The 24,206-nt window shown below is 40.8% G+C and overlaps 1 long non-coding RNA gene and 1 pseudogene across 1 annotated transcript in view; one reads left to right on the plus strand and one right to left on the minus strand.

Moving 5' to 3' along the window:
- The window catches only part of LOC136793790 (uncharacterized), a 79,962-nt gene that overhangs the window by 34,526 nt on the left and 21,230 nt on the right, over positions 1-24,206 (plus strand). The window contains exons 2-3 of the long non-coding RNA XR_010839556.1: positions 17,711-17,790; positions 20,293-20,378. This is a non-coding gene — a long non-coding RNA (uncharacterized lncRNA). The remainder of the gene's footprint in view (positions 1-17,710; positions 17,791-20,292; positions 20,379-24,206) is intronic.
- Positions 634-13,743, minus strand: LOC131752805 (cleavage and polyadenylation specificity factor subunit 7-like; annotated as a pseudogene).

Genomic DNA, 24,206 nt, shown 5'->3' on the forward strand with positions numbered 1-24,206 from the left:
CTTGGGGTGGAGAGTGAAATGTAGTTTTGAGAATGCTGATATTACCAATCATCATTTAATTCTAAGCTGGGATATGTTTTCCAAGTGAGGATATTTTAATAGGCTAACTGATGCCCAGTGTACTGTGCTACCCATACATGAATTCTAGGAACTTTAAGTTCTAGCAAGAAGGAGAGCCTTAGATGGGGCTCCCCTGAAAGCAAAGTGTGAGACACAGACTGGAATGTGGAGTTGAACTGGGAGGTGACCCCAGGGAGCAGGAGTGAGGCTGCTGAGAGGGAGACAGAGCAGGAGAGAGAATAATGCACAGTGACTTTTGACTTTGGAGTAGCCTGTATCTGAGGCCAGTAGAGGGAGAATTTTTACCGCCGTGGACGGCAAGGACTCATCTCACCACAGGCCCTCAGAGGAACTGTGACCAATGTGTCCCAGGATTATCCTGCTGAAGGACAGGGAGGTGGGGGGACTCATTCACTAACTGCTCATTCCTCATTCCCTGAAGTTTGTCCCCTAAGGCATTAACACACCCCACTTCCACATCACGTCCACATGGACTGAGCAGACTCTGGAGAAAGTCCTAAGGCAGAAGCAGAGAGACAGCCAGGCACATGCTTGAGGCAATACACCGGCCGCTCACGGGGACTGTCCACTGACCAGCTCCAGGGTCCCCTCCTGAGATCTGCACTAGAACCAGATGAGCCGGGTGTGTGGTCAGGCCTATGGAGGGCAGCACCCTTGACTTCTCAGCACTGCCACTGTCACCCTCACTAGCGCGTTCCTTCTTGCCTTAGTGACAGGACTATCTTCTGGACCCTCTTCCTGCGGAACATAGTCATTGGTTAGGTTCTCGGTGTCTGTCCTATGATAAACCAGTACAAACATGCCCTTCTGGCTCTTCTCTCCACACTTTGCCCAAGCAGTTGTGGCATTTCTGTCTCATTTGTTGTAAGTTATTTTCATGTCCAACCAACAGAGAACCCGGCCAGCAACTTATTAAATGTCCCTGCCTGGAAGTTAAATCCTGAGTCATGGGAGGGTGCTCCCAGGTCAATAGATGCTCACTATACAATGCTCCCCCTTCACACTCCACCTGCCTTTGTCCATCACCCTCAAGATCCACTCCCACACTTGTTTCCATGTTCCTGTCAGTACATTTTAGTCCTTCCCCTAAGAAAGCTGTCTGCTCCTGCAGTGGGGACTGCTTGGGCTATGTAGAGAGCGGACCCAAATTATTAAAATCTGATGGCATCCGTGTCTTGACTGCTGATAATAATGCTTCTCTGAACATTGGGGTGCCTGTATCTTTTCAAATTAGAGTTTTTGTCTTTTCCAAATGTATGCCCAGAAGTGGGAGTGCTGAGTCAATATGGTAGCTCTAAGCAACCTAAGTGTCCATCAACAGATGAATGGATAAAGAAGATGTAGTGTGTATATATACACACACACACACACACACACACACACACACACACACACACACACAATGGAATATTACTCAGCCATAAAAAAGAATGAAATAATGCCATTTGTAGCAACATGGATGGACCTAGAGAGTACCATACTAAGTGAAATAAGTCAGACAGAGAAAGACAAATTATCATATGATATCACTTATATGTGGAATCCAAAAATATGTTACAAATGGACTTATTTACAAAACAGAAACAGACTCACAGACATAGAAAACAAACTTATGGTTACCAAAGTAGAAAGGGAGTAGGGGAGAGATAAATTAGGAGCTTGGTATTAACAGATACACACCACTATAAATAAAACATACAAACATAAACATCAAGGACCTACTGTATAGCACAGGGAACTATATTCAATATCTTATAATAGCCTGTAATGAAAAAGAATCTGAAAAAGAATAGATATATCTGCAGACACACACACACACATATATATATATACACATATATATGTATAACTGAATCACTTTGCTGTATACCTGAAACTAATACAACATTGTAAATCAACTATACTTCAATAAAAATAATCTGATGGCAACGATGGAAGCTGGGATCAATCTTGAAAAGGACAAGTATCGGGCTTCCCTGGTGGCGCAGTGGTTGAGAATCCGCCTGCCGATGCAGGGGACACGGGTTCGTGCCCCGGTCTGGGAAGATCCCACATGCCGCGGAGCGGCTGGACCCATGAGTCATGGCCACTGAGCCTGCGCGTCCGGAGCCTGTGCTCCGCAATGGGAGAGGCCCACGTACCACACACACACACACACACACAAAAAAAAAAAAAAAAAAAAAAAAAGGACAAGTATCATCTTACATCTGCCTCAGGTAAAGCCCTTGTGTCACCTGTTGGCAAAGGGGGTGCTGCTCTTCTCTAGCAAGATGGAAGGAATGTTTCTTCCCACTCAGAGGAATCCAGGGCTTCAGAATTCTCAGGTACATCCACCTACATGCCTGATGAAGGTGAGGAGATGCAAGTCCACTAAAAAAATTTGCTTCCAACCAGACTCCTTTCTCAATGGTGCCAGTCCCATTCTTTGGCCTCTCCCGCTGCGGAGCACAGGCTCCGGACGCGCAGGCCTAGCGGCCATGGCTCACGGGCTTAGTTGCTCCGCGGCACGTGGGATCTTCCCGGACCAGGGCACGAACCCATGTCTCCTGCATCGGCAGGCGGATTCTCAACCGCTGCACCACCCGGGAAGCCCCAGTCCCATTCTTTATTCTGGTATCTCTTGGGCTCCTGGTTCCTTTTTTGGAAATAATCATCATGCTGATCTTCATTAAGGAGCAGGTCCTGGTGCCTCCTGCTGCTCTCTTGGGACCAGCTAGATGATCTCTGAACAGATGTCTTTTTCTGGAAGAGCTCCTGCTGGCACCCACACTGTAGGACTTGGCTTCAGTGCCATGAAGCTCTTAAGGGGGGAGATGAGGACACAGCAACACTCATCACTGACGACCTGAGACTGTTTGATAACAGTAATAGCTGCAAGCAGCATCTCAATCAAGTCACTGTAATCCCCTGCGCTGGCTCCAGCAACCACTTTGGAAATGGCACTGTTGGAAATTGCTCTGTTTTGCTTCATGATCTCTCCAAATTCAGCTTCACTCACCATAGAGGGTGGAAAGCCCAAATCTTGGCTGCAGTGGTGGATAGAGGGGCCAAAGGCTTTCATGTAAATATCTGGTAGAGGCCCCACTGTAGTATTTGGTGGGAGAGAGAAAGCTGGATCGAGGTAAAGGCAGTGGGATGACCCAGGGGAAGAAGGTACAGCTAAATAAGGAGATAATGGAGGGGCATGAGATGCTCATGGTAGATGCCAGATGGAAGAGGAGGGACTCCAAAGCTTGAGGAGAGAAGTGGTAGGGATGGAATTGGGACTGGGACCAGACCCATCAGATGATGGGCTGCAGGAGGGCAACTGAAGTCGGGCAGCACACTGGGGGGGGTCTTACCCATGTGGACGAATGAGAGTACAAGTTGCTCAGAGTGTGGCCCATCCACCAGCAGAACCACTAGAATCTCGGGCATGGTCCCATGGATCTATTTCCACTCTTGAGACTCAAATGCATTCACATAATGAGCCCCTGCCTCAAACTGTGGCAGGTTCTGCCAGGTGGCTGACCTCACATCCACTTTTTCTCCATTAAGTACTTTTCTGGCAAGAATTTCCAACAGTTTTGTGGACAGTTTTCAGAGACTTCCACCTCCTCAGCATACCCCCTTGGACTGGCCTTTTGCTCCATTCTCTGCAAATTTCAACTCCACCACACCACAGACTCCTACAAAGTGAATAACCTGGCCTAGCTGCTTGTCTGTGGTCCACCAGGAGAAGCTGCTCACATAAACAGCAGTTTGTCTGTTACTCAGGCCACTATAGGTATGCAGAATTACAGGGCTTATTGGGCTTGGAGTTGACTCCTGGTGAACAGGAAGAGGTGACTTAGTACTGCTGCTTCTATCATGTGAGGGCTGTAAAGTGGACATCAACAAATGGGATTGCTTTTCCCATCACACCCAAATTGTGATGTGGTTTCTGCCGAAGGAGGCGCAGTAACAGGGTCCTACAATGCCCACGGAGGGATGGTACTTCTGCCTGCACGTGCAGGGCAAGCTGCATCTCCCATGAGAAGGGATGGGGCATATAAGGTGAGACTTGGCACGTGAGAGGTAGAGTCACTGGAGACCTCTGGCTCAGCGGTGAGAGACTGAATTCTTCCTCTGTTCTCTGGACATTTCTAACATAGCCCTTAATCAGTCACTGAGGGAGTCTCCCCAGGGTCAAAGAGGCACATTGCCTTGGGACAGAGGCTACAGGTTGTAGCATTTTTCCCCTGTCCCCCACCCCTCACCCTGTCTCCCCTCAGAACATGACAGCTGTCCAACCCGCCCACTGTAAGTGATATGCTTATCCTCAAGGGCAGTTCTGGGTGTCTTTAAAATGTAGAGATAACCAAATAAGGTGATAATTTGAGGGGAAAATATAGAATGCCAGAAGAGCCATTTACCCAGAGAATTTTGTCTCCCCATATTTATTTTGTTTTTACTCAATAATACAACTTTTAGCTTTAATTACTGAGAGCAAACAAACAAACAAAAAAGCCTTGTCCCTCTGTTGTCGGTTATTTGTTTATCTTTCTGGTAGGTTGAAAACTATATAAGAAACTTGATGCTGTCAACATTTTATACTGCATTGTATTTTTTTCCTCTTGCAACAAAACATTTTAAAATGAGAAATGAGGTATGAGCTGTTAAACAAAAACTAAAAGACAAATATGTGACTCCACTTACATGAGTTAACCTAAAGTAGTCAAATTTATAGAAAGTAGACTGGTAGTTACCAGGGGCTGGGGGCAGGGGAGGGTGAGGAGTTAGTGTTTAATGGGTGCGAAGTTTCAGTTTGGGAAGATGAAAAGTTCTGGAGATGGGTGGTGGCGGTGGTTGCACAATGTGAATGTACCTAGTACCACCGAGCTGTACACTGTAAAATGATTAAAATGATAAATTTAATGTTGTATCTATTTTACCATGATACAAAAGAAAGGAAGAAAGGAAAAAAGAAAGAAGGAAAGAGGGAGAGGGAGGACGAACCTAGAAAGGAGACAAACACTTATCTGTAGACAGAAAAAAATTCCCCTCGCAAATCAGGATCTCATCTTTCAGTCATGGATGGGATAAAAACAAGATAGACTCCTACCAAGTCTGTACCCAAGGGCAACCCTCAACAGGCTCCCTCCCTGATGAGTCTTTCCTTCTGGCACAGAAAGCAAAAAAACGAGTATTAAATTGGATTTTTATGCCGTTCGATATTTCATACTCTGGGTGCGGTGTGATTGCCGTATTTACTGAATGCCTGCAGTGAACCAGACACTCTGTAAACCTCAGTCACTCCTATCAGATAGATCTTATTATTCTCTCTCTCTCTCTTTTTAACAGATTAGCAAACTGAAACTCAGAGGGGTTGAACCACTTTCTGAGACCTTAATGGTCTATTAAGCTATTAATGGGCTAGAAGCAGAATTTAGTCCTGGCTAGGCCTGTCTCCCAAACCCCACCCCACCACCTTCTCTTCCCTTCAGTAACACTTGCAATTCTCTTTGCTGGTTGGACTCACAACAAGAAGGGACATGGTTCAGGAGGGTGTAAATTTAGTTCATTTCAACAAATGTGACAGAATGCTGGTCGCTGTGCTAGAAATTGATAAGTAGTGTGTGACCTTATATTATGCATTTCCATATAGTCTATAAAATGCCCTTCTGATTGTGACAAGAAAGCTAAAGTGGACAAAACATTTTGAAGGAACCAGCTCAAAGGTGTTGCCACTGGCCATATGGAATATCATTTTCAAAATCCATGATACCCCTAGTGATACTCAGAGAGAGATAGGAAAAGAGAAAAGAGGAAAAGATCTTTATAGAAGAATAACTTAGAGAGAAGGAGATAATAAATATAAACAAAATGATTTCATTAGAAATCATCATTTTGTAACCCTTATATAATAATTGATTCGGGCAAGGATTAATAAAGCATGCTAAAACCATTGGGTGAAAGTTTGTTGGAGAATAAGATAGTTATATTATTCAAATTATTACCCCACAGATTCTTTTTTAATTAAAAATGAAAAAATATGTTTACAATGAAGATATCTGGCAGACGTGCCTTAACCAAGTGATCAAACTTGTTTCTCAGTAATAACAGAACAAAATTTATATTCTGTACCTCTTTCTCATAAGCTACAGGGGGAAATACACAATGTCATTTATGTAGTTGTCTTGCTAAAATGTTTAACTTGAATCTTATCATTAGGACCAATCCAGAATTGTGGTAAATCTATAAGACAGTAACTCAGATTCTTCAAAATGTCAGTGTCAGGAAAGAAAGGAGAAAAGGCAGAGGGATACTATTCTATATTAAAGGAGACGAAAGAGATGTAACAGCCAGACATAATGCATGAATCTGGATTTCATCTTGGATTATTTAAATTTATTTATTTATTTATTTATTTTGGTTGCACCAGGTCTTAGTTGCAGCAGGCGGGCTCCTTAGTTGCAGCACGTGGGCGCCTTAGTTGCAGCCTGCAGGCTCCTTAGTTGTGGCAGTCGGGCTCCTTAGTTGCGGCACTCAGGCTCCTTAGTTGCAGCATGCATGTGGGATCTAGTTCCCTGACCAGGGATCGAACCTGAGCCCCCTGCATTGGGAGCTTGGAGTCTTATCCACTGCACCACCAGGGAGGTCCCCTCATCTTGGATTTTAAAAATATGTAAATGCCATTTTGAAGATAAGTGGACTGTATGTTAGATGATATTATCAAGTCATTGAAAAGTGTCACTTGGGGTGAAGTGTCATGATATTTGCAACTTATTTTTAAATGATTCAAAAAGTATGTTTTTATATATTATATGTTATATAAATATAAAAGTTATAGACATATATAAATATAATAAATATAGAGAGACAGACAAAGGCAGAGACTGAGTAGAAACAATGACCGACCTATTAGCAATGAGCATCCCTAGGGTCCACACTGTGGTCTTGAAATACTGTTTCTCACTAAAAGAAACCAGAGCCTCTGGAAAAAATGGCTAATTCTAAGTCTGTGGCAGAAAATGACAAGATGAGCCTGGAATATCTTGTCTATCAAATACCAGGGAGGTTATCGAAGACTGCTAGGATCACCTCAAAAAATTTCACAGCCCACCTGAAGAAGATTTCACTGGCCAAAGATGAGAGGACTGGAGCTTCAGTCATGATAATAGTAATTTTGATGGAGTAAAACAAATCAAATATGTTTAAATCTTTGAGCTCAAAAAGAATTGATCACCTTCAGAATGTGATAGGGCATCAATTCATTATCTTGAAAAATGGTTTAAATAAAAACAAAGAATCTATCCTGCCTTTCTATATGAACTATATACCACTGGGTAACCAAATAATAGATTGGGAGAGTATCTCTTTATAACAGTGTTTCAACTAACAAATGAGTAGATATTATTAAAATTAGAATATCTCCATTCTGCAAACCAAGTGAACTACTACTAGATACAGGCAGTAATAATCACGAACGGCTGCTGACATCACACCGAGGGAAACAACCAGATGTGCCTCCTACAGAATTGCCCGACACCTGCTTGCCTTGACAACAGGATCAATGTGATCCAGCTGCCAGTTTGCAGGAAATACAGAGGACAGAGAACCTGTTGAATTACACCACGAGCATACACTCAACAGAATCCAGGCTGTGGGAAACTGTCAGTCGAAGGATGCAGATAAAATGTAAGGGAAAGAAAGAGTTCATTAAGTTAAAACTTAAAATATATTTTTTAATAGGCAAGACTAAATTATAATGTCCAGGGACATTTGATCACAATCGGGTGATAAAACTATTTGCAAAGGCAGCAATTACTGTAAAAGTAATTGGGGAAGAAAATGTTCATCATTGGAATGAGTCTCATGGACAGAGCTTCTGAAGTGGAAGCCAAAGTTTTATTTTCTGACCTGGGTTGTGGTTACAAAGCTGTTCACTTTTATAAAAATTAATTGTCAGGGGCTTCCCTGGTGGCACAGTGGTTGAGAATCCGCCTGCCGATGCAGGGGACACGGGTTCGTGCCCCGGTCCGGGAAGATCCCACATGCCGCAGAGCGGCTGGGCCCGTGAGCCATGGCCACTGAGCCTGTGCGTCCGGAGCCTGTGCTCCGCAAAGGGAGAGGCCACAACAGTGAGAGGCCCACATACCACACACACACACAAAAATTAATTGTCATACATTTGTTGCATGTAGTTTTCCTTATCTTTATTTTATATTCTAATAAAATTAATTGTTTTAAAAGAGAGAAAGATACTTTAGGAGACACAGCAACCAACTGCAATCCGTGGACCTTGTTTGGATCCTAATTTGAACAAACTAATTATAAGCTATTTATGAGATAATCAGGCAAATTAAAACATTGACTAGATCTTTGATGATATTTAGGTATTATCGTTTAATTTTAGATGTAATAATGCTATTGTGTGTTTTAGAAAAAGAGTCATTATTTAAAGATACACACTGAAATATTTTAGATAATATTTTAGATAATGCCTTCAAAATAATACATTCGGTATAGAAGTGGCAAGTAGATGTATAAATGAAACAATTGGCCAAAGTTGATAATTGGTGAGACTGGTTGCAGAGTACATGGGGAGGGGGGTCATTATAGTATTCCCTCGACTTACGTGGATCTTTTTTCCATAATGAGAAATTTCTTTCATGATTTGAACGAGTAGTTTATAAGCAAAAGAAAGCTGGACCCCTAAGTTCTGGGTGTGGATGGCTCAAGCAGCTTCCTCTCTCTTCAATGAACTACTCTGAAAATTCTCCCTCCATGGAACAGTTGTTTAAGTCAATCAAAACTTCAGGGCCAGGTGTCATTTGTCAGATAAAATGTCCCTGCGTACCGAATATTCCCAACACTTCTTTCAGATCAGACTGGCCAAATAAAACATGTTTTCACTTCTCTGTGGAGGGCTGCGGACTGTGAACCACAGCCTCTCTTCAGTGTGCATCCTCTCTAGGAGCTGAAGCCCAGATTGGTACCTTGTAGGACAGAACCTTCCATTCCATCCTGCAGAATTTCAGGTCCAGACCCAATATCTGTCTCTGAAATGCCTCCCACACTTGTTGAACAGCTGCTCAATCTTAAGTTAGCACCCAAAGTAAAACATAATAATATGGGTTGTTTTTTAAGGCCTCGCTGCCTCAATTTTGTCATGCTGACATCAGCACCATATGCCTACTGGTATGGCAAATTGCAAAGAAAGTGTGTTTCTATGGCCATGCTGCCGATTTCAAAAATAGCATCGCTAGTGAGCCAGCTGTGGTTAGACAGAAAAACATTAATAATCATTTCTGCAGTTTCTTTCATCCTAAACAGTTCTCACATATTACTCTCTATCTTTCAAAACTGTAATACAGATGTCATACAGATGGCCCATTTGATGGGTTCTATTCTAAACAAGCCACCTGGGATATCACTGTTTTTATCAAAAGGTAGGGAAAATAATTTATCCCAGGTCAAATGGGCAGCGCTAAAAGTAAATTATGATTTTGAGAAAATGATGTACGTTTTATAAGACAGTGTTATCAGTTCATGAAGATATAGTGATGTGTCCCCCTGGAACTTAAAAATGAGGGAAATAAAGATTGACTTGAGCATTAAACTGTGCAATCAATATATAGTGATCAGAGCTGAGAATTCAAGTCTGCTTAGAGACCAGACAGCTGTCAGGTCAGCAAGACTGGGCTGTCAAAGAATGAATATATTATGATACCTAGAGAGTGTGTTCACCCAAAGTGTGTATGTTGGTGGGGGGGCGGGTGGTGTTGGTCCATCAGAGAAGTACAAGAAAAAGTGTCACTCAGACAAGTGTTGACTGTGTGTGTCTAAACATTGTTCAGGGGACGGGAGCCTTAACCAATGGCTCTGAATTACTTGAGTCTTATGGCTCAAGATCACATGAGCCAGATGCATCAGGCTTTGGAAACTCAAAGCAGAGCTCGCAAACTAGAGTACTGGGCACCTAACCTTGCTTACAGCTGGATTCGTCTGGCCCTGTTAGGTTCTTTTTAACTGGAAACTTTTTTTTAATTGAAAAGATTTTACATAAGATTATCCTTTTATTACTTTTTTTGAAAAATTCCACATTCCCATGTGGCAACAATCAGCCAGAGCTATGTAAGAGCTGGCCCCTGCAGATGGCTCTCTGCTGTCCACAGCCCACACCAGGCCCCTTTGCTCAGCTCTCTTATGTCCCTGGCCCCTGGACACATCTGCACTGGCCGCCCCCAGCTTAATACCTTCAGCTGGCCTCACTTCCTGTGTTTTGAATCCATGCTGCTCACAAAATCTTCTTTTCCAGCCTGACTTCCCTTGTTGGTCTTCTACAGGGAGAAAATGAGCTGGTCATGTCAATGTGAGGATTCCTGACTTTGTGACAGTTTTATGTTTCAAGGCTCAGTAAGACACTGGCATTTTGATTTTACACATCAACCTCCGATAAGTCAGCCCTAGAGAGATGGCTCCACTCTTGGTGTAACAACAAAACCAAGTGTCATTCTCCAAGGCTGACAATCAAGCTTCTGTCGCTGCTAAACTCCCTAATACAGTGACTTGGAACTAAACTATTCAATGTCACCATATGGAATCCTGCACAAAGAAGACATTTTCCAATTTTTATTTTATTTAGAAGATACTGTATGGTCTAATTTTGTTTTATAAATCACATTTGCTTACACTATACTTTTGTATGTAAGTGTGTGTGTGTGTGTGTGTGTGTGTGTGTGTGTGTAAAATCCAAAAATGGGAGATTAGGTTAGTGGAAGAGCATACAAAATGAAAGTTTTGGTTCAAAAAATATGATCTTTGCCTTTCTAGCACTTCTTCCTGCAGAGCGCTGAGGGTATGTTTTTGGTTCCTTTATCCTTTCTATTAGTATCACATTTCATGACTCTTTATTAATTGTGAAAGAATTAGTGCTCTTTCGAACTCTCAAACCTTATCTTCTCCACTTTGTGAATGCCATTGCCTCTGCAGTCACCCACTAGCCGCCTATATTTTATAATGTAGAAAATGTCCACCTACATATTGCACCTCCATTGTGTCATCTGCCAAAAAGCAAGATGATTGGGAAAGAAAATCTTAAAAGCACTTCCTACACGTTCACACATTGCAGAGGCTTTACATCATAGGCATTCGGGAGTCCCACTATGTCTGCAAGAACTTTGGAATGATTCGTGCAGGAAATAACTTGGGAAAAGATAATTCTGAAAGATTCTCATTAGCATGAGTACTGTATTGCTGACTCATGTAACAACTCTGAAATATTTAAGATCCTCCAACTCTTTCCCCATTTCAGCCATAAACATAGACATCTCATTCATTCATTCATTTAAAAAAAAATGGTTACCAAGCATCTACTATGTGCAGGTAATTAAAGATATATCTAAAGCCAATAGAAAGCAGTTTTCCTAGATGTAGTATCAAAGATCATAATAACGATGATAACAGTAAAACAGACAAGGACATTTTTGCCTTTGTAACCTTGTGAGTGATTTCAGTTGTTCTGTTGTCTGTACTTCAGGCTAGAACTGTTTGGCAGCTTACAAGAACTTGCAGAAAGTGTCAAGTGGTTCTACACTTATGATTTTTGTTTTCCTCCCATAAAGAGGTATCTTTGACATCAAACTGGAGTTTACTACAAAATGTAGGCTGAAGTCGGCGACTGTTTAGGGAACATTCCTTTTTTTTTTCCTTAGGTTTTTCTTTTTGGTTTTTTTTTTTTTTGCCCGTGCCACTCGGCATGTGGGATCTTAGTTTCCCCACCAGGGATCAAACCCACACCCCTGCATTGGAAGCATGAGGTCTTAACCACGACCACCAGGGAAGTCCCAGGGGAATATTTCTGAGTATTGTTTCTAGATAATTTTTAAAACACAACAATATCAGAAACTCTTTTTCTATCGATCTCTGTCCCTCCTATATCATTTCTATGTATCACTATGGTGGAAGCATCTAAAAATGAAGTAAATATGTGGCATATTGAGAAACAATAACTAAACATATTTCTTAAAATTATGGTTTTGGAATCACAGATGCACTTACTTAATAAATTAGTCACACATAAAAAGATCCTAACTGAGTAACTTCTCAGATCTTTCATTTCTGCAAAATGAAGTACTTCAAGGCTGACCGTTCAATCACTAAAATACATCTTCATTGACAGGAAGAAGTACTTGGATTAATTCTTTATCAGAGTTACAAACTTAAGTTTGTTTTAGATCTTGCTTTCTAAGAATCAAAGAGAAGAATAGAAGAACAGAAAAATGATCACATTTTTGAGGGACTGAATATTGATGTATGAATTACAGAATTGACAGTCCAGCTCCAGTAACTCAAATAAAGAAGCTGGCATTGGCCTGGGAATGGGTTTTATCCCATAAAGATATTACATTTGTTGCCTTTAATGAGTACATAGAATTCAAATAGAGATAGGAACATCAGAGATACAACTTTAATGTAAACATTAATGTAAGTGGGATCTATTTTTTTCCTTTTATAGATCTACTTGACTAAAAATATGTTTCCTGTAAACTCTGTCAGCAATAAATTAAGGAATTTAGTCACCTAACAAATAGTAGTCTGGAAGCTATGTGATATTATGTGTTCTTAAAACTTTTAAATAGCAAAACATAGTAACAAAACTATGTTTATCATAGTAACAAAACAATGACTCTGTGAGTTTTATGTGGGAACCCTGCAATTAATTTTAAAACGGCCTTAGCAACCTGGAGGTAAGCTTAGTGATGTGACAGTCAATGAAGACGTTTGATGGCCTCACAAGAGTGGATTTGATATGGTATTTTATAACAAAAGGGGAAAAAATATCAAGCTGAATGCCAAGTATAATGCATTCTGTAAGCAACCACAGAATGATAGCATTACATACATTGCATACGTATTTACCTGTACTACTCAAAGCCACTGCCCAGCTGCTCTAAACATGAAGGACAGAAGGCAGATGACTCCCCTGGCTGGTATTTACTTTGCAAAGCAAGGACTGCAGTGAGTCTAATCTACTCCAGAATCTTTGGCTTCAGAATTAGACACTTAGGATCTTCGTGACCTTGGCCAGGTTCCATAACCTGAGTCTAAGATTTTTATCTATAAAATTAATAAAGTTAATCTATAAAAATAAAGAGAAATACCTTTCCTGCAAGACTGTAAGCCTATTGTAAGAATCAGAGGAGATAACGTACTTAGCAGGGGGCCTGGTACATAGTAAGTGCTCAATAAGTGAGAAGACTTTGTATTACCCTCTCCACGCCCTGTCTGCTCCTGCTGGAAGCAAAGAAACAGATTTGCTTTGCTTTACCTCATAGATGTTGTCATCACAGCTGAACTGCAGCAGCTTCTGGTTTCTTCCTAGAAGAAGAAAATTTTATACTAGCAATATAATGTGTGTTTTCCTGAGGAGGATTGACTGTGGGGTGAATATGTGTATCCCCTTCCATGTGGCAGTGTGTGCTGGCCTCCCAGTGTAATTGAGACAGCCTCTTGTTTACATGGGAAACACAGGTGAAGACCATTTTCTCATTATGAATGGGATTGAACTTTTCTCCATGGGTATTTCTCAACTCAAGTCGTTGCTCAAATATCACCTTCTCTACAAGGCCTCCTCTGACCACCACGTTGAAAATAGCAACCCCGCTCCTCATATTGATTCTCCTTGACCTTCTTCATTAGCCCCATTAATCTAATGGAAAATATTGTTTTCAAATTTATTACGCCTATGGCTTATCATCTGTCTCTTCCAGTTAGAATGTCATCTTTTGGGGGACAGGAATCTTTCTCTGTTTTTTGCCTGGAACACTTGATAATTTGTTGAAAGAACAAATAAATCAATAGATTTATTCATATTTGCTTGTATATGCACAGAGAAACTCTGGAAACTTTCCTGGGAAAATAACAGTTGTTACTAGGGCAGGGAAAGTGGAAGACGTGGTCTGGATAAATTGGGGATGGGGTGGGAGGGAGATTCCAATTTTTGATTTTTGAACCATGTGAATTATATATATAATAGATATATAAATCAGACATCACTATTTCTAAAGTTGCCTACCATCTCTGATAGGCCTCATTTCCTTCTCTCCACTGTCTCTAAAGAGACCTCTCTCCCATCTCTTTTTCCTGCACCCCCTTAATTTCTCCGTTAAACCTCAAAATAACAAATTTTCTTCCTGCTACATATGCATATGCGTCTGTACATATCTTTTCTATATAAATGAATGTTGTAAGAAAAGTGTGAAGTTGAACTTCAATTTCAAAACAGAGATACTCTACTCAAATACAGAATGTGACCAAGTAAAGGTTTACTAAACCAAAGCAACAACAAAAAGTTGAATCCAAAGAGGAAGGTCAACCAGGAAGAGTGATGGTGACTTTAGAGAGTTTGATAAACACATGGTATATGATGCTTTGTGGGCATCCGCCCTTGATCCCAGGGGTCACGTGATGGATGTCCACTGTGTAGTAGGTGAAGTGACCTCTGTGCTGAGAGCAGGTGCTCTGAGATTCTCCCTGAGGCCAGATATCTGCTTCTGGGCCGCACGCTCCACCATTCTGATCAGAGGACTCCTTGGTGTTGGGGCATCTGAGGCAAATGTCCCAGAGAGACTGAGGGAACACAAACAAGCAGATCTGCAACATGATGCAAAGAAAACAGAAGGAGCACGTGAGTTGGCGTGTGTTAAGTGTTATGAATCCATTTACATAGTCACCAGCGGAAGCAACATAATCCAAAGTTTAGATGAAGCCAAGAGCCTTGCCTTCCTCCAAATCTCCAGGGAGTCAGAATATAAGTAAAAATTTTAAATATAGATGCTTTCTTCTTCCCTTCCAGCCTGTTTTCCACCTCCCTCCCATGTTTTCCAGCCAGTTTTAGGCAAGTGAATTATTATTCTAGCCAAATTCCTCTAGGAAGGAAAGAACAAGCTCAATCCATCTTCGTTTCTCTCTTCTGACAAAGTAGGTAAGACAGTGATGATATCAGTCTTTTAACTCAAGGGATTTTGTTCACAGGGATTTAATGAATGTTCGTTAATACACTGTGATAAGCAATGCAAAAATATGAGGCACAGCAAAATGATAAAAGCCACGAATTACAAATTCCTAAGCCCTTATTATGCAGAAAACTAATTTCTTCTTACTACATTAAGGTCTGACCATCCCCAGACCCAGTGCCTTTTATGTAATTCTATGAATTTTAATTATGTATAAATGAAAACCTGAAGAAAGGAGTCATTTTAAATCTAAAGATCTATTCCTAATTTCTTACAAAACCATTTTTCTTTACAAAAAATGTTAGTGAACAATGGTCCTCCAGCATCGACAATGGTCAGAGTCACATGCCACAATGACTTGTAAATATTGTGTATTAAAACGAAGTCTAAAAAGGTGCTTTAAATCCACTTCTCAGATTGTGCATTCTATTTAATCCACTAACCTAGAAAATCATGTTAATGAAATTAGAAATTGAAATCAACATTTTCTAAACTTCTGCTTGATATTTTTCAGTGTTGGCTATTGCTTCTATCCTGAAGCACTATAATGATATCACCCCTTGAGACTCTCCCCCCCCAAAACTGTCACATGATGCCAGAGTAGCACATCATTCAGTTCTTTGCTTTTTCCCCTACTTACTCACCACCATGGCTGTAGTTATTTTTCCACTGTGGGAGTCACATGGTGGGAGAGGAGCAGGCCCCATCACAACTCCAGGTTATGTAAGCACCCAACCAAAAGGAGCAACCCAGATCCTCTGAGCACCAGCAGAGAGAGGGCTCAGACCCCAAATAGCAACTTTTGCGCCGAACAGCGACAAGAAGACACAATTCCACTTATGATATTCAGAGACTGCAGCAGTCTTCGAAATTGGGCTTTCCTAGAGCACTTAAGAGAAGTCACACTTCACTGTCAAGTACTGGAGGAAGGGCCAAGACAGCACCAAAACCTCCAGCAGTTGCCATGGCAGCAGCAACAGGACTGGAAAGGTTTCCAGAAGCAGGTCTGTCTCAAGAGTTAATAACACAATCACATGCTCTCTGTGTTTAACACAGGCCGAATGAAGACAGATACAGTCTGTTTTCCAACTCCCTCTGTCAGTTTGCATTATGATTATCTGGTGAAATTCCGGCAAGGGAAGTGTGATGCATTCTCTGACCTGGGTCTTCAGGTTTGCCTGCAACAAAGAAGGCTCAAGCCTTTCTCCCCAGCTTGTGCAGGAAATGCAGCATAAACCAATCGCTGACTTGGGCTTAACCTGGTTGGCTGAAATTTCTGGTTATACTGTCACATTTACCAGTTAATGCAGTGTTTGATCTAATAGCAAAGCTGATTCTACCACTATAGTATTACTTGGAAATATTAAGACATAATCCAGATGGTACAAGGAAATGTTCTTTGAATCTAAATTCATTTCAGAAAAAGCAACAAGGAGTTATTTTTTTTTCTCTTTGTTCCTAAGTAATTTGCAGGGAAAATTAAGCTCTGAATGCAGATGTTGACTCTTCCCTGGGACAAGAGGCCAGACCCTCAGATGTGGATCCTTTCTCTAGATGAATTTTACCCTTCCCCAATCCCAGGGAGACCAAGTTGCTTTTTTATTGTGGTAAAATACACATAACTTAATATTTATTGTCAACCATTTTTTAAAATTTATTTTTATTAATTTATTTTTGGCTGCATTGTGTCTCCCTTGCTGCGTGCGGGCTTTCTCTAGTTGCAGCTAGCGGGGGCTACTCTTCATTGCGGTGCGTGGGCTTCTCATTGCGGTGGCTTCTCTTGTGGAGCATAGGCTCTAGGCACGTGGGCTCAGTAGTTGTGGCCCGCGAGCTCTAGAGCACAGGCTCAGTAGTTGTGGTGCACGGGCTTAATTGCTCCGTGGCACATGGGATCTTCCCAGACCAGGGCTCGAACCCGTGTCCCTTGCATTGGCAGGTGGTTTCTTAACCACTGCGCCACCAGGGAAGTCCTGTCTTAACCATTTTTAAGTGTACAGTTCAGTGGCATTAGATATGCTAACAAAGTTGTGTAACCATCTCCACTATCCATTTCCAGAACATTTTCATCATCCCAAGCAGAAATTCTGTACCCATTAAACAATAACTCCCCACTACTCCCTCCCCTCAGCTCCTGGCAACCACGATTCTGCTTTCTGTCTTGATGAATCTGCCTATTCTGGATACTACATATAGCTGAAATCATATAGTATTTGTCCTTTTATGTCTGGCTTCTTTCACTTAGTATAAGATTTTCAAGGTTCATCCATGTTGTTGCATGTATCAGAAGTTCCTTTTTAAGGGTGAATAATATTCCATTGTATTTATATACAACATACACACATTGTATGTATATTTTGTTTTTCCATTCCTCTGTTGATAGCGATTTGGGTTGTTTCTACCTTTGGCTACTGTGAATAATGCTGCTATGAATATTGATGTGAAGTACCTATTTGAGTCCCTGGTATCAGTTCTTTGGGGTATATACCAGAAGTGGAATTACTAAATCATATGGTAATTCTATGTTTAACTTTTTGAGGACCCACCAAACTGGCTCCCATGGTGGCTTTCCCATTTACATTCCCAAAAAGTTCCCCCTTTTAATACCTTTGAAAACATATAATCTCTGTGTTACTTTCCCAAATTTCAAGGTACTGCGGGAAGATTGCCAGTAGAAGCATCACTGTTGTCAATACATTTCCCTGATGTCATGCTGAAATCCTAAATTAAGGTCAGTAAACATTCGTTGAATGCCTACTATGAATCAGGTAAAGATGGGCCAGGCATTAAAGATACAAAGAACACAAAGCTTAGTGAGGAAGATAGACATTTAAATGCAAAAGTGTAATGTGATGAATCCAATAATAGAAGGATATGCAAGGCAATAAAGGGGCAGGAAAAGCTTTGCAGAGGGATGCCTGAGCTGGGTTTTGAATGACAAACAGGAGTTTGCCAGATGGGAGGAAGGAGAATAGCCCAAGCAGGGAATGGTAAGTTCAGATTATATCCACGAGAACACGGCACCCTCAGGGAACGAGAGAGAGTTCATTATGGCAACAGCTTACCGCTTTTACTGGTTTCTGGCATATTGGTGTCCCCTCAGAAGTTCTGTGGACAGGGAAGGAGGACATGCATATGTGTAAGCATATGTTCATATATGTACTTGCATCTGAGGGCAGGAAGAGGTGGGACTTTACCAGGTGGTATCTAGAGTCTTGTGATTTGTGGCCCATAGCGACGCTGAGTGAAGAAGGTGATTGCAGGGTGAGAGCTGACACTTTGAGGCATTGAAGTGGTTGTTACCAAACAAAACTTTAAGGCCCCCAGAGATAGGAAATATGACTTAGAACTTTAGAAAAATCCACTTTTGATTGATCCAGTTTCAGCAATGTGGCAGACTAAGAACCCTGAAAACCCTCCCACTGCAACCCCTAGAAAGGTTTTGTAAAATACAATAAAAATTCTTATAAATGCAAAGCCAAATAAACGCACACACAAAATAGGAGCTTCTCCTGGTGCCAGAAAGGAGGTCAGTGGAAGCCAGAGCAGTGACCTGAAACCATTGCCGTGGGGACAGGGATGCAGGATGGATGGTGAAGGATAGGCAAAGTTTCCTTGCTTCTATAAAGCCAGCAGGAGAGCAGGAGTGAGAGTCAACAACAAGGAGTGTGATCTGATGTAATGTAACACAGTCATGGGAGTGCCAGCCCATTGCCTTTGCCATGTTTTCTTGGTTAGAAGCAGGTCCCGGGTCTCACTCACAAAGAGAGGGGATTTATACAGGCCATGAATATCAGAACACAGGGATCATGGGGGACCACTTTAGGGTCTGTCCACCACTGTCCACAGACATTCATTGGTGCCACATCCTAGGAGTATCTGTCGAGACGTTTCTACCAACATCAGAGTTCAGACTTCTCATGCCACCTTTGGGACGCTAATGACATACTTTGTCCCATGGCCATTGCCTATAAGTGTTGAAGAATACAAGATGTATTAGTTTTTATTTATTTTATGAAAATACTACATGGTTATGGAAACATTCCAAACAGTGCAGATAAGTACAAAGGACAGATTCTCATCTTCTTTCCCATTCACAAACCCCATACTACTACTCAGAAGTTATCTTTGGAAACGGTTTCTGGATAGTGTGTGATATCAAAACTATCATCATTTCAGGAAAACAAAAGCACCATCTGTCCAAGAGAAAATTGGAGTTGTCCTGGGCAAGTTCAGCTATTTAGTTTTTTGAGGTTCCAAAGGTGAAGATGAAAGAGTAAGAGATTCATTAAAGGGGCAAGAGGGGTGACAGGGCAGCTGCAAAGGTGGCCTCCAGTCTGCCCTGCTGTCCTATGACTTAAATAGTAAAGTTCAGTGGTAGGTTAAGGATAGAGTGCAACCAAAAGGTTACTTATAAAATAAGAGAATTAAAAATTAAGAGGAATGAAATAAATAAATTTACATAGAAAAAACCACAAGACATTAGTTTGGAGTAAAGACAAAAAATATTAACATGAAAATAGTACAAAGTATAAAAGTAAATAAGGGTCAAAAGTTAAAAGATACCACATTGAAAGTTAAAAGCCAAAGAATTACAAAAGCTAGGCTTAATTTTTTTTTTTTAAATATGGGTGAAAAAATGAACTGACAATTTACAAAGAAACACAGATGGCCTGTATATGTGAAAATATTATAATTTAATCTTCCTTGTAACCAAAAACTAATAAAAATCACAAGATACTATTTCTCACATATTAGATTAGCAAAGATTTAGACGTTTGGTAACATTCAGTATAAACATGAGGAAAACAGTCTCATACACTGTTGATCAGAATATACATTTCTATGAACTGTTTAGATGGCAATTTGACAATATCTACAAAAATTGACTTAGCTACTTGAATTAGCAATTCCATTTCTAAGACTATCTTAAAAGTATATTTGCATGGTGTGTGTGTATAAATACACAAGATAGATAGATGCATGGATACATAGATTCATAGATCATCATTGATTGAAACAGAGAAATGGTAGAACAACCTACATGTCTATCAATTGGGAATTGGTAACATAAGTTACTATTATCTCCATTAAATATGATTTATTCCCACAATATAGCTTTCTCCCACCTAAAATGGGCTTCTCTTCATTCTGCTCCTTCAGGAAGTCTTCTCAGATTATTCCATATCCAGTCACCAATTTGGGTGTTCTGTTTTCTCCCAATCTATCCCAGTTTCAACAGTGGTTCAAGACCTCAGCTGACACAGAACTGGTTTCAAATCCAGGAGAAAGAGGTATACCTGCAATCAATTATCCATGGTAAGGGAATTTTTTTTTTTTTTTTAACGCAGGAACCTTTCAGATTGAGATGAACATGGCTTTATTTTGATCTTGAAAAAATGTCAAGCATTTTTTACAATGCTGTGTGACACAAATTGATTTAACCGTCTGTCCTCGCTTTTATACTTTTTAAAGCCTACGGAAAATAGATACTACAAAAGGAGAAGATGCCAATGTTAACATTTTAAATCCCTAACTTTTAAATCCATCAGCTTTTCTTTCCGCTCAGTGCCTTTTCTAGAATCTCATCTATTCCTTGAATTCTGTTCTTTTTTTTTTTTTTTTTAACAGTCTTCAATTTTCTGAAACAAAGGAGCATTGATTAGGACCTTCATTCATGCTTCAGGTGCCCCATTCTTGGAAGATGAAGTGCTTCTTCAAAAATCCTTTCTAAACAAGCTCTCAAGTCAATTACTCTCCTCTTTTGGTGATGTAAAACAAAGTGTACCATTAGTCATTTAGTAAGAGCAAAGTGTCTCCCTTTGTGAAAACCACCAACCATTCATTTGGTTTAAAAAACTAAAGGATAAATCAGTTCTAATGGATGGAACTTGATAATTTTTCCATATGTTATTACTAAAGTTGACATGGCGGAAGTTGCCAAGAGGAAGCAATAAACAGTAACGCTAGAGAAGGAAGAATAGTTCTTGAATCCTCATTAAACGTATCTTTGTTTTAAAGTTTGATTGTTTTTCCACCAAGAAATTAATTGACATTTTCACTTATTATTTTTTACTTACAACTAAATAGCTTGAAGAGAGTGGTTTTCAAAATACTCTTCCCCAAACCAGTCTATGGAAATAGCATTCCCAAGTAACTTTTGCGGTACGCGGGCCTCTCATTGTTGTGGCCTCTCCTGTTGCGGAGCACAGGCTCCAGACACGCAGGCTCAGGGGCCATGGCTCACGGGCCCAGCCGCTCCACGACATGTGGGATCTTCCCGGACCGGGGCACGAACCCGTGTCCCCTGCATCGACAGGCGGACTCCCAACCACTGCACCACCAGGGAAGCCCCCCACACGCCCTTTTTATACCTAGCAAAGCAACAAAAAGATACCCACATCTGCATCATTTGTCTTCTATGATAGTGGACCTTGGCACGAGTAACATCAATTACAGGAAACTGGAATCTCCCAGAGCAAAATGACCTAAGTTCACATTGCTTTCTCTAAGTCCAGCCTGGATCTCCTAAGGTCATTGCCCACATTCAAAACATACACTCCTTTCTCCTGGCAATTATGCTATATACCAGTGGAGCTTCCTCTAAGAAGCTGAAAATTCTATTAATTTAATTCAATCTCTTTTTTGCTATTTAGCAATGGTTTCCCCAAAAATTAATTGAAAAGGCTGTAGTGGCAGCCAAAAGCCACTTTTACTGGATGGCAGGACGCCATTATTTTATATATATACGTATATATATGTGTGTGTGTGTGTGTGTGTGTGTGTGTATTTGTATACATACATATATATGGGGGGGAGAGTTTTGTTTTGTATTTTTGCCTCACTAGTGTCCTTTGTCTTTGTTTTTTAAGTAGTGTTTTTTGTTTTTTTACCTATCTGGACAGGTCATGACAGAAGACTGTTTCTTTTATAATAAAATTACATTCATGTTGTGGTTCTTTGAGTTGTTGAAAAATGTCCCCTTTTATATGCACTAAAGAGGTGTGATTCAAACAGAGAGAAGTATAAACTAATTTAGGAATAACCATGAGCTCGGTGCTTTACATATGTTAGCTTCTTTAGTCCTCCTAACCACTCTATAATTTAGGTGTTATCGTCTCTGTTTTGTAGTTGAGGAAATTAAGTCTCTTTAATAGATGAGATAACTTGCCCAAGACCAGTATGGAGTCAGAATGTGATCCCACATGGGTCTGATCCCAAAGCCAGAGATCTACCTCTTTCTTATTATCACGTCATATTTTAATAAAATCTATTTGAATGACACTTACAAGAGGCCACGAAGATTCATCTAATTTAATTTCTATATCTAGGATTATTTTCTCCTGTTTTTTATTTAATCTACTACTTGCTTATATTTGACCCTTCTCAGTTGTCCAAAATGTAGGTATACAATTAAACTACAGTCCCCTATTACAAAACTCAAAACTTCCTTGACTTAACAGACAAGAGAGGCAAGCTCTTGCACAGACTCAGGGCAAGCATCATGGTTTAAATTCCAGGCCCTGTCATCAGGCAGGCCTACGTTCAAATCCTCGGGGTTTTTTTGAGGACTAAACAAGATCATGTATTAAGCACCCGTTAGATGTACAATAAATAGAAACTTAATTTGAAAAATACTTACAGAGTGGCAAACAAAGCTGACCCAATTCCCACCCCCATTAGACAGGCCTTGGAAGGGGAGAAAAGGAAGGAAAGGTGGAGGGAGGGGAGGAGAGAAACAGGAAAGAGCCTTAGGGGTAGGAGCTCAACCAGCTGAGAACGCAGAGACCAAACCTTCCACTTTACAAAGTCAAGGGCTGTGGCTTTTAATTATATCTGGGGCTTGGTAAAGCTTTTTTCTCCTGTTAGAGAACCTTCGAATTCCCACTTGAGAGAGAAACAATCAGGCTTGGCAGATAACAAGCCTCTCTGTGATGACAACAGCACTCAGACATCAAACCTGTTGACAGAACAAGCTGACAAGTTCATACCCTCTATGCAGGATTGCGAATTCTCAAATGTGTTTTGCCACCTTCAAGTATGGACAGATGTATTTGGGGAAAAAAAAAATGACTTTATAGCAAATTAGATTTTTCATGTATTGCTGAGCAGCCCCTACAGTTTCCACAGGTGCAAGAGAGGCAGCAGACGTAGGTTTGCAAATCAAGCCACGATGCCTCCACCAACTGTGCGAGGTGAATGATCAGCAGGATATGCGTGTAGGTTCCTGCTGGTATTTGTTCCATCAGGATAGATGTGACAAGTGCTGCTTGGAAGAAGCCTTCCTAGCTAAACTCACCCCACCTCCATCTTTCAGCCTTTATGGTATATTCTTTTAGGGAGCTTACTGTGTGCACGCACTGTTCTAAGTGCTGTATGTGTAATAAATCACTTTATCTTCACATCAGCCTGTGAGGTAATCACTATATTATCCCCTCTTTACAAACAAGGAAACAGAGCAGTTAAATAGCTCACCCACAGTCACACACCCAGGGCCTTGTACTGAGGCTGGAAATGGGATTCAGTCCCGTCTCGCTACCTCCTCATAGCGAAGGCTACATTCATCCAGTGCATGCTGTGGTCCCAGCCCTGTGCTAAGCATCTTCAGTACATTTCTCATTTAATACGACACCTGTGGGAAGTAAACACTATTGTTATCCTTACAAATGGGGAAACTGAGGTTTAGAAGGGGTAAGGAACTTAGAGTTGGAGCCAAAAATAAAAACTCAATCTGTCTGACTCCAGAGTCCAAGGTCTTAACTACTACAGTGCTCTGCTTCTGCCCCTTACTAATTGTCTTGAGTATCTGATCTCTCTCAGCCTCAGTGTCCTCATCTGTGAAATGGGGATACCATCAGTAACTATCTCAAAGGACCAGTGTGTGGGTGAAACAAAGAAAGGTATGTGAAAATGATCTAAGAACTATACTGTGCTATGCAATCTTGTTACTGTCATTTTTTCTGCATTGCTCTAGATTTGCTCCTTAGCTCTTTCAAATACTTATCCAACCATTCCCCCAACTAAATGCTAGTTTCTCAAGGGTAGACACCATGACTTCTCTGCTTGTAGGTTTATCTCCCATAGAATTTGACCCTTTCTGGGTACATAGTTGGGGCCTGATAAGTGCTCCTTAGATAAACACAGGCA

Source organism: Kogia breviceps, chromosome 3, assembly GCF_026419965.1.
Source record: "Kogia breviceps isolate mKogBre1 chromosome 3, mKogBre1 haplotype 1, whole genome shotgun sequence".
Taxonomy (NCBI): Eukaryota; Metazoa; Chordata; class Mammalia; order Artiodactyla; family Physeteridae; genus Kogia; species Kogia breviceps.